General features: G+C 35.8%; 1 protein-coding gene and 1 pseudogene across 3 annotated transcripts in view; both read right to left on the bottom strand.

Annotated features, from left to right (window-relative positions):
- LRRC69 (leucine rich repeat containing 69) overlaps positions 1-12,095 on the bottom strand; it is a 115,728-nt gene that overhangs the window by 58,000 nt on the left and 45,633 nt on the right. The gene's annotated exons all lie outside the window — the stretch shown is intronic.
- LOC134731018 (ceruloplasmin-like) lies at positions 2,167-3,559 on the bottom strand (annotated as a pseudogene).

Genomic DNA, 12,095 nt, shown 5'->3' with positions numbered 1-12,095 from the left:
GTATATGATAAACCCACAGTAAAATCATAGTGAGTATGGAAAAGCTTTCAGCAGGGAAAAGAAAAATGCTTTTCCTCTGAAATCTGGAGCAAGACAAGGATGCCTATTTTTTACCACTCTTATTCAACATAGTATAATACTTGTATTACTCCATTCTCACACTGCTATAAAGAACTGCCTGAGACTGGGTAGTTTATGAAGCAAAGAGGTTTAATTGACGCATGGTTCCACAGGCTGTACATGAGGCATGGCTGGAGAGGCCTCAGTAAACTTACAATCATGGAAGAAGATAAAGGGGAAGCAAGGCATATCTTCACATGGTCAGCAGGAGAGAGAGCGAAGGGGGAAGTGCTGTGCATTTTTAAACAACCAGATCTCATGAGAACTCACTATCACAAGAACAGTAAGTATGGGGTAAATCTGCACCCATAATCCAATCACCTCCCACGTGGTCCCTCCCCCAGCATTGGAGATTACAATTCAACATGAGATTTGGGTGGGGACACAGAGCCAAACCATGTCAGTACTGGAGTTCCTAAGAGAGTAATTAGGCAAGACAAAGAAATAGTAAGGAATGAAATTAAGAAACAGGAAGTCAAATTGTCCCTATTTGCAGATGACATGATCTTATACATTTAAAAAACAAAAACAAAAAACTAAAGATTCTGCCAAAAAACCTGTTTGAACTAATTAACAAATTCAATAAAGTTGCAGGATACAAAATCAACCAAACAAAAATCAGTAGTGATTCTATAAACCAGTAATAAATAATTCATCAATAAAAAATTATCCCATTTACAGTAGCTACAAAAGATTTTTAAAGCTAAAAATAAATTTATCCAAAAAGGTGAAAGATTTCCACAATGATACCTACAAAATACTGCTAAAAGAAATTAAAGAGGGCACACACAAAAATGGAAAGACATCTCATGTTCATGGATTGGAAGAATTCGTATTTTTGTTGTTGTTGTTTTGTTTTTTTTTTTTTAAGGTGGGGATTGACTTTTATTCCAAGGAACAACATCAGTTCACTGTTGTTGGAGACATGACAATCATTTTCATCCCAAGAACACTTTAAGGAAACATTTTACAAGTATGCTTGAAAGAATGTCACTAACTGGTCCAGAATTTTATCTTCTTGATTTTTCCAGATTTCTCTATGTTTCTGAGAAAGATGTTAATGTTTTGCCATGGTAAAAAATTTCAAACCTCATTTTCTTTGTTCCTTTTCTTTTTACTTTAAGAAAACTCATGCTCTGTTTCTCTGAATCAAATGAAGTAGAAGTTTACAGAGCTAACTTTCTTCTTGTCTAGCTATTAACATGATTTGTCAAATGCATGTTTTTTTCAGCCAAAGCCTTGTTCCCATTTTTTGGTTGATGTGTACTCTTGCTCTTTTAGCTAGAGTGTATGTGAAAATAAAGAAATATGTCATTGTATTCACAACCGTGTGTCTTCATTTATAACTTTTTGTTTAAAAAATTTTTAGTTCAAGTTTAGTTCATTGATATTACCCTCTGAATGCAGTTAAGGCTTGGCAGAAATTCTACTTATGTGACATCTGCCACAGGTCTATTTTGAAGGTTTTCTTCTAATGGCAATGTTTATCCTTACCAGGATTTAATCTATAGAATTGTCTCTCAACTCTGCTTTTCTCCAATTCCAGATAACATCCTTTAGACCATCCCTTCAGGGGTTCACAAAACTCAGATTTGTGTCATTCTATTTTATTTATTTTATTTTTTATTTCCTTCCCTCATACCTTGCCCATTCCCTCTGAATATTAGGTGTGATGTCAACAGCATGTTAGAAGGATCAATGGGAAGGCAATGATTGAAAACATTTCAATGAACCTTAATAGTGTTCCTTTGAGGAGCACGCAGGAGAATATCTGGTCATAGATCTTTTTTTAAATGCAGTTTTATAAAACCCTAATAGTGGTGATATGATTAGACTGTATGAATCAATTTTATTACCTAGTGTACAAGTGCCAGTCATGTATCATTATATAGTCTGTTGATGTTTCCATTTGCAAAAAATTCATAGTTTTCCCCCACAAATGCACAAAGTTGTATGTTTCCAGTCTTCTTTCAATGTTTATAGTCATTCCAAAGTAACATTCTATTTTACACTTTCACATACATTGTTATGAATCATTGGTTTTTCTCTTTTTTCCACTTATCACCAATGTATTTCATTCAGCCAGACTTGGTGTCTTCATTTTGTAGAACGGTGTAAGTGGTTTCCATTCCAGCATGAACGTGGTCGGTCACATGGCAGTGGAGTAACCAAATTCCAGGTGTTCTTGGAAACATTTGTAGGGTTTGGTATGTTCCAGGGAAAATGTCAAAGACATCAGAACTATAAACACCCTTGTGCTTGTATTAGAAGCTATGGCCGTGAAAATGTACAGTGTGTAAGTCTATTTCATCGCCCATTGACTTCATCTCCCACGTGCATTGTGAGGCCTTGTAGGTTTCCAAACATTCTTCCATTAACAGCATGCATTTTATTGCTTTCTATGAATTCCTCATCATCTTTGTTTACTTTATTGGGGTGATCAGAGTTTGTTTTGATGTTGTCATCTAAGTACCAAGATTCATTCTCATCAAAAACTAGAAACAGAAGGGCAAATTCCAGTTTCTTTCTGGGATTGAATACTTTCAAGTAATGTCTTCAACAAACAATCAGGGGGCCAATTAATCCACTGTAGAGATCCTTAACTTGATCCACAGTTGAATAGTAAGCCCATGGAATACAAGCAGAATCCTCTGTTCCAGCTCCAGATCTTTCTGGGATTTTCCATAGGTAAGTGAGAGTTTCACCTGGTAATGCTGGAATAAATGTAGAACTCTCCGTTTGTACCCCATGGGCATGTATTGAGTAGGGCCTTGTGGTCATGTTTTTAAAGATAATTTTGACTTTGTCTCCAACATCTGCATGAAGTTGTAGACCTAGAATTCCCAGATGTTCTTCTTTAGCTTTTCTCTCCACTGGAATACGGAACGTGCAATCAGTATACTGCCAATACACAACTTTCTTGTACTTTGAGCCTATGTAAAACTCTCCCTTATCTAAAAATGCATTTGAAACATTCTGCTCTTGTAAATGATGCAGCTCCTTTTCCCACTCACTTTGTGGGGAATAATCCCATTCCACTTCCACTGCTGCGATATAGTATGTCCTCTCTCCCAGGTAGAAGGTGGAATCCTCAGACTGCCGCCTGCATTGGTTCACAGTATATTTTTGCTTCATGCCGCACGTGTAATGATCAGCTAGCTGTAAGGCATTCAACATTAAAAGTCCAGTGCATTTTATTAGATTCCTGAAAGTCTTCATCTTCCTTATCCACCTGATCAGGTGCAGTTGTAAACATTCTGATATTATCTTCCAGGAGTAAACTCTCATTCACATTAAATACTATAGGAAACAAATAGAACTCCTTGTCTACATCTTTCTGTCTCCAATTTGCATGTAAACTTCCTTTCTTGCATATTTTCATTGGCCCAATAAGCCCAGTGAATATATCTTTAGTGGGATCCACAGCAGAATAATACATCTTAGCTAGACATACAGGATCTGCATTAGTGGGTCCTACTTCTTTGGGGACAGTCCATTCATAGGTGAATGTTTCTGTGGGTGCCACATGGGAAGCTGAAGGAGGCACACCTGTGAGAAAGGTCACATTAGAGAGGTGAAGTGTGCTTTCTAATGTCAGAATTCATAATGTTAAAGTGATTATATTGCACAAAGCAATCTACAGATTCGAAGCAATCCCTATCAAAATACCAATGACACTCTTCACAGAAACAGAGAAAGTAATTCTAAAATTTATATGGAACCACAGAAGACCCCCAAGAACCAAAGCAATTCTGAGCAAAAAGAACAAACCTAGAGTCATCAAACTACCTGACTTCAAAATATACCACAAAGCTATAGTAACCAAAACAGCATAGAACTGGTTTAAAAAAGACACTTAGACCAATGGAACAGAATAGAGAACCCAGAAATAAATCCATATATTTACAGTCAACTGATTTTTGACAAAGATGCCAGGAACATACACTGAAAGGAGAGCCTCTTCAAAAAACAGTGCTGGGAAAATTGAATATCCATACACAGAAGATTGAAACTAGACTCATATCTCCCACCATAAACAAAAATCAACTCAAGATGAATTAAAGACTTAAATGTAAGACCTGAAACTATAGAACTACTACAAGAAAACATAAGGGAAACACTTCAGGAATTAGTGTGGGCAAATCTGGGTAAGACTCAAAATCAAAATAGAAAGAATATTTTTTTAAAAAAGAGAATAAAAAATACTCAAAACCACGGATAACAAAAGCAAAAATAGACATGATTATATCAAACTTAAAAGTTTCTGCATATTAAAGGAAACAATCAACTGAGTGAAGAGATAACTTGTAGAAAGGCAGAAAACATTTCCAAGCCATTCATCCTACAAGTGATTAATATACAGAATAAAAAAGAACCCAACTCAAGAGCAAAAGGAAACCCCAAATAATTTGATTTAAAAATTGGTGAAGGATCTGAATAGACATTTCTCAAATGAAGACACACAAATGGCCAACAAGTATCTGAAAAACAGGTCCAACATCACTAATCATCCAGGAAAATGCAAATCTAAACCACAGTAAGACATATCTCATCCCAGTTGGAATGGCTCTTGTCCAAAAGTTTGAATTTGTTGTAACAAATAGAAACAAATAAAAATAAATAAATGCTGGTGAGGACACAAAGAAAACTCATACACTGTAAATGGGAACATAAATTAGTACATCCACTATGAAAAACAGTATGAAGTTTCCTCAAAAATCTATGAATAGAACTACCATATGATCTAGCACTACCACTACTATTTCCAAAGGAAAAGAAATCAGGATATCAAAGAAACATCTGCACCCCCATGTTTACAGCAGTACAATATGTAGTCAACCTAAGTATCCAGCAAAAGATTAAGGAATAAGGAAAATGTTGCATATATATATACGGTGTGTGTGTATATATATATGTTGTATATATATATATGTTGTGTATATATATATGTTGTATATATATGTTGTATATATATGTTGTGTATATATATGTTGTATATATATATGTTGTGTATATATATATACACACATATACATATTCACAAAAAGAATATTATTTAGTCATAAAAAGAATGAAATCCTGTTATTCGAGGCAATATGGATGAACCTGGAGGACATTATGTTAAGTAAAATAAGTCAGGCACAGAAAGATAAATACCGCATGTTATCACTCATGTGTGAGATAAAAATGTTGAGTTCATAGAAGTAGAGAGTAGAATAGTGGTTATTAGAGGCTGGGAAGAGTAGGGAAGAGGTGAGGAAAACGTTAGTTAACAAATACAAAATTACAGCTAGAGAGGAGAAATAAGTTCTAGTGTTCTAGTATTCTATAGCACTGTAGGGTGACTATAGTTAATAATTTATTGTATGTTTTCAAATAGATGAATTTCAAATAGATAGGTTGTTGAATGTTTCCAACACAAAGAAATGATGAATATTTGAGGTAATGGATATGCTAATTACTCTGATTCAATCATTACTAATTGTATATATGTATAAAAATCTCACTCTGCACCCCACAAATATGTACAAATATTATGTGTTGCTTAAAAAAATTTTAAAAAGATGGAGGTATGTAATAGAAAGTTTTAAATTGTCTAAGAGGAGAGAATAAGTATCAAATAAATACTTTTCATAAAGCACACAATAATTTTTTTTAATTTTTAGGGTAGTCAGTTAAAATAATAGACAAATGGTTCTCCTTGAAGAGGTCCTTCACATCCTTTATTAGCTGTATTCCTACATATTTTAATCTCTTTGTAGCAATCGTGAATGGAAGTTCATTCATGATTTGGCTCTCTGCTTGTCTACTGTTGGTGTACAGGAATGCTTGTAACTTTTTGCACATTGATTTTCTATCCTGAGACTTTGCTGAAGTTGCTTATCAGCTTAAGGATCTCTTGGGTTGAGACGATGGGGTTTTCTGGATATAGGATCGTGTCATCTGCAGACAGAGACAATTTGATTTCCTTTTTCATATTTGAAAACCCTTTATTTCTTTCTCTTACCTGATTGACGTGGCCAGAATTTCCAATACTACATTGAATACGAGTGGTGAGAGAATGCATGATTTTCTTGTGCCAGTTTCCAAAGGAAATGCTTCCAGCTTTTCCCCATTCCATGTGATATTGGCTGTGGGTTTGTCATAAATAGTTCTTATTATTTTGAGATATGTTCCATTAATACCTAGTTTATTGAGAGTTTTTAACATGAAGAGATGTTGAATTTTATCGAAGACTGTCTGCATCTATTGAGATAATCTTGGGATTTTTGTCCTTGGTTCTATTTATATGATGAATTATATTTATTGATTTGCATATGTTGAAGCAGCCTTGCATCCCAGGAATGAAGACCACTTGACCATGGTGGATGAACTTAGTGATGTGCTGTTGAATTCAGTTTGCCAGTATTTTATTGGGGATTTTTGCATCAATACTCATCAGAGATATTGGCCTGAAGTTTTTTTTGTTGTTGTTGTGTGTATGCCAGCTTTTGGTATCAGAATGATGCTGGCCTCACAAAATGAGTTAGGGAGGAGTGTCTCCTTTTGAATTATTTGGAATAGTTTCAGAAGGAATGGGGAATGGTACCAACTCCTCTTTGTACTTCTGGTAGAATTCAGCTGTGAATCCATCTGATCCTGGGCTTTTTTTTTTTTCTTTGGTTGGTAGGTTATTTATTACTGCCTCAATTTCAGAACTTGTTATTGGTCTATTCAAGGATTTGACTTCTTCCTGGTTTAGTCTTGGGAGGGTGTATGTGTCCAGGAATTGATCCATTTCTTCTAGATTTTCTAGTTTATTTGCAAAGAGGTATTTATAGTATTCTCTGATGGTTGTTTCTATTTCTTTGGGGTCAGTGGTGATATGCCCTTTGTAGTTTTCATTGAGCCTATTTGATTCTTCTCCCTTTTCTTCTTTATTAGTGTAGCTAGCAGTCTATTTTATTAATTTTTTCAAAAAACCAGCTCCTGGATTCATTGATTTTTTTTGAAGGATTTTTCATGTCTGTATCTCCTTCAGTTCTGCTCTGATCTTAGTTATTTCCTGTCTTCTCCTAGCTTTTGGATTTGTTTGCTCTTGCTTCTCTAGTTCTTTTAGTTGTGATGTTAGGGTGTCAATTTGAGATCTTTCTAGCTTTCTTATGTGGGCATTTAGTACTATAATTTCCCTCTTATCACTGCTTTAGCTGCATCCCAGAGATTCTGGTACATTGTCTCTTTGTTCTCACTGTTTCCAAAGAACATTTTGATTTCTGCCTTAATTTCATTATTTACTCAGGAGTCATTCAGGAGCAGGTTGTTCAATTTCCATGTAGTTGTGTGGTTTTGAGTAAGTTTCTTAATCTTGAGTTCTAATTTGATTGCACAGGGGTCTGAGAGACTGTTTGTTATGATTTCAGTTGTTTTGCAATTTGCTGAGGAGTGCTTTACTTCCAATTATTTCATCAATTTTAGAGTAAGTACCATGTGGCACTGAGAAGACTGTATATTCTGTTGTTTGGGGGTGGAAAGTTTTGTAGATATCTATCAGGTCCACTTGATCCAGAGTTGAGTTCAAGTCCTGAATATCCTTGTTAATTTTCTGTCTCAATGATCTAATATTGACAGTGGGGCATTAAAGTCTCCTACTATTATTGTGTGGGAGTCTAAGTCTCCTTGTAGTTCTCTAAGAACTTGCGTTACAAATCTGGGTCCTCCTGTATTGGGTGCATATATATTTAGGATAGTTAGCTCTTCTTGTTGATCCCTTTACCATTATATACTGCCCTTTTCTTTTTTTATTTTTGTTGGTTTAAAGTCTATTTTGTTAGAAACTACAATTGCAACCTCTGCTTTTATCTGCTTGCCATTTGCTTGGTAAATTTTCTTCCATCCCTTTATTTTGAGCCTATGTGTATCTTGGCACATGAGATGGGTCTCCTGAATACAGCACACTGATGGGTCTTGACACTTTATCCAATTTGTCAGTCTGTGTCTTTTAATTGGAGCATTTAGCCCATTTACTTTTAAGGTAAATATTGTTATGTGTGAATTTGATAATGTCATCATGATGCTAGCTGGTTATTGTGCACACTCACAAACCAGTGCTCAAGGAAATAAGAGCGAAAACAAACAAATGGAAAAACACTCCATCCTTGTGGATAGGAAGAATCAATATTGTGAAAATGGCCATAATGTCCAAAGTAATTTATAGATTCAATGCTATACCCATCAAATTACCATTGACATTCTTCACAGAATTAGAAAAAACTACTTTAAAATTTGTGTGGAAACAAAAAAGAACTCTAATAGCCAAGACAATCCTAAGCAAAAAGAACAAAACTGTAGGCATCATGCTACCTGACTTCAAACTATACTACAAGGCTACAGTAACCAAAACAGCATGGTACTGGTAACAAAACAGACACTTAGACCAAGGGAACAGAATAGACATCTCAGAAATAAGACCTCAAATCTACAACCATCTGATCTTCAACAAACCTGACAAAACAAGCAATGGGGAAAGTATTCCCTATTTAATAAATGGTGCTAGGAAAACTGGCTAGCCATATGTGGAAAACTGAAACTGCACCCCTTCCTTACACCTTATACAAAAATTAACTCAAGAAGGATTGAAGACTTAAATATAAAACCAAAAACCATAAAAACCCCAGAAGAAAACGTAGGTAATACTATTCAGAAAATAGGCATGGGCAAAGATATTATGATGAAATCACCAAAAGCAATGGCAACAAAAGCAAAAATAGACAAATGGGATCTAATTAAAGAGCGTATGCACAGCAAAAGAAACTATCACCAGAGCGAACAGGCAACCTACAGAATAGGAGAAAATTTTTGCAAACTACCCATCTGACAAAGGTCTAATATTCAGAATTTACAGGGAACTTAAACAAATTTGCAAGAAAAATAAACATCAAAAAGTGGGCAAAGGACACGAACTGACACTTCTCAAAAGAAGACATTTATGCGGCCAAGAAACATATGGAAAAAAAAGCTCAACATCACTGATCATTAGAGAAATGCAAATTAAAACCACAATGCGATACCATCCCACAAAAGTCAGAATGGCAATTATTAAAAAGTCAAGAAACAACAGATCCTGGCAAGGCTGCAGAGAAATAAGAACACTTTTACACTGTTGGTGGGAATGTAAATTAGTTCAACCACTGTGGAAGACAGTGTGGTGATTCCTCAATGATCTAGAACCAGAAATACCATTTGACCCAGCAATCCCATTACTGGGTATAATACCCAAAGGGATATAAATCATTCTATTATAAAGATACATGTACACATATGCTTATTGCAGCACTATTCACAATAGCAAAGACTAGGAACGAACCCAAATGCCCATCAATGATAGACTGGATAAAAAAATGGGGTACATACATAGTTGGAAGTAAAGCACTCCTCAGCAAATGTAAAAGAACAGAAATTATAACAAACTGTCCCTCAGACCACAGTGCAATCAAACTAGAACTCAGGATTAAGAAACTCACTCAAAACCACTCAACTACATGGAAACTGAACAACCTGCTCCTGAATGACTACTGGGTACATAATGAAACGAAGGCAGAAATAAAGATGTTCTTTGAAACCACCGAGAACAAAGACACAACATACCAGAATCTCTGGGACGCATTCAAAGCACTGTGTAGAGGGAAATTTATAGCACTAAATGCCCACAAGAGAAAGCAGGAAAGATAAAATTGACACCCTAACATCACAATTAAAAGAACTAGAGAAGCAAGAGCAAACACATTCAAAAGCTAGCAGAAGGCAAGAAATAACTAAGATCAGAGCAGAACTGAAGGAAATAGAGACATGAAAAACCCTTCAAAAAATCAATGAATCCAGGAGTTGGTTTTTTGAAAAGATCAACAAAATTGATAGACCGCTAGCAAGATTAATAAAGAAGAAAAGAGAGAAGAATCAAATAGACGCAATAAAAAATGACAAAGGGGATATCAGCACTGATCCCACAGAAATACAAACTACCATCAGAGAATATTATAAACACCTCTATGCAAATAAATTAGAAAATCTAGAAGAAATGGATAAATTCCCCAACACATACACCCTCCCAAGACTAAACCAGGAAGAAGTTGAAACCCTGAATAGACCAATAACAGGCTCTGAAATTGAGGCAATAATTAATAGCTTACCAACCAAAAAAAGTCCAGGACCAGACGGATTCACAGCCGAATTCTACCAGAGGTACAAAGAGGAGCTGGTACCATTCCTTCTGAAACTATTCCAATCAGTAGAAAAAGAGGGAATCCTCCCTAACTCATTGTATGAGTCCAGCATTATCCTGATACCAAAGTCTGACAGAGACACAACCAAAAAAGAGAATTTTAGACCAATATCCCTGAGGAACATTGATGCAAAAATCCTCAATAAAATACTGGCAAACTGAATCCAGCAGCACATCAAAAAGCTTATCCACCATGATCCAATGGGCTTCATCCCTGGGATGCAAGGCTGGTTCAATATACACAAATCAATAAATGTAATCAAGCACATAAACAGAACCAATGACAAAAACCACATGATTATCTCAACAGATGCAGAAAAGGTCTTTGACAAAATTCAACAATGCTTCATGCTAAAAACTCTCAATAAATTAGGTATTGATGGGATGTATCTCAAAATAATAAGAGCTATCTATGACAAACCCACAGCCAATATCATACTGAATGGGCAAAAACTGGAAGCATTCCATTTGAAAATCGGCACAAGACAGGGATGCCCTCTCTCACCACTCCTATTCAACATAGTGTTGGAAGTTCTGGCCAGGGCAATTAGGCAGGAGAAGGAAAGAAAGGATATTCAATTAGGAAAAGAGGAAGTCAAATTGTCCCTGTTTGCAGATGACATGATTATATATCTAGAAAACCCCATTGTCTCAGCCCAAAATCTCCTTAAGCTGATAGGCAACTTCAGCAAAGTCTCGGGATACAAAATCAATGTGCAAAAATCACAGCATTCTTATACACCAATAATAGACAAACAGAGAGCCAAATCAGGAGTGAACTCCCATTGACAACTGCTTCAAAGAGAATAAAATACCTAGGAATCCAACTTACAAGGGACGTGAAGGACCTCTTCAAGGAGAACTACAAACCACTGCTCAATGAAATAAAAGAGGATACAAACAAATGGAGAACATTCCATGCTCATGGGTAGGAAGAATCAATATCATGAAAATGGCCATACTGCCCAAGGTAATTTATAGATTCAATGCCATCCCCATCAAGCTACCAATGACTTTCTTCACAGAATTGGAAAAAACTACTTTAAAGTTCATATGGAACCAAAAAAGAGCCCACAGTGCCAAGTCAATCCTAAACCAAAAGAACAAAGCTGGAGGCATCACGCTACCTGACTTCAAACTATACCACAAGGCTACAGTAACCAAAACAGCATGGTACTGGTGCGAAAACAGAGATATAGACCAATGGAACAGAACAGAGCCCTCAGAAATAATGCCGCATATCTACAACCACCTGATCTTTGACAAACCTGACAAAAACAAGAAATGGAGAAAGGATTCCCTATTTAATAAATGGTGCTGGGAAAACTGGCTAGCCATATGTAGAAAGCTGAAACTGGATCCCTTCCTTACACCTTATACAAAAATTAATTCAAGATGGATTAAAGACTTAAATGTTAGACCTAAAACCATAAAAACCCCAGAAGAAAACCTAGGCAATACCATTCAGGACATGGGCATGGGCAAGGACTCCATGTCTAAAACACCAAAAGCAATGGCAACAAAAGCCAAAATTGACAAATGGGATCTAATTAAACTAAAGAGCTTCTGCACAGCAAAAGAAACTGCCATCAGAGTGAACTGACAACCTATAGAATGGGAGAAAATTTTTGCAATCTACTCATTTGACAAAGGGCTAATATCCAGAATCTACAAAGAACTCAAACAAATTTACAAGAAAAAAACAAACAACCCCATC

This window comes from Pan paniscus, chromosome 7 (genome assembly GCF_029289425.2).
Source record: "Pan paniscus chromosome 7, NHGRI_mPanPan1-v2.0_pri, whole genome shotgun sequence".
NCBI lineage: Eukaryota > Metazoa > Chordata > Mammalia > Primates > Hominidae > Pan > Pan paniscus.
This window is presented reverse-complemented; position numbering and strand designations above follow the sequence as displayed.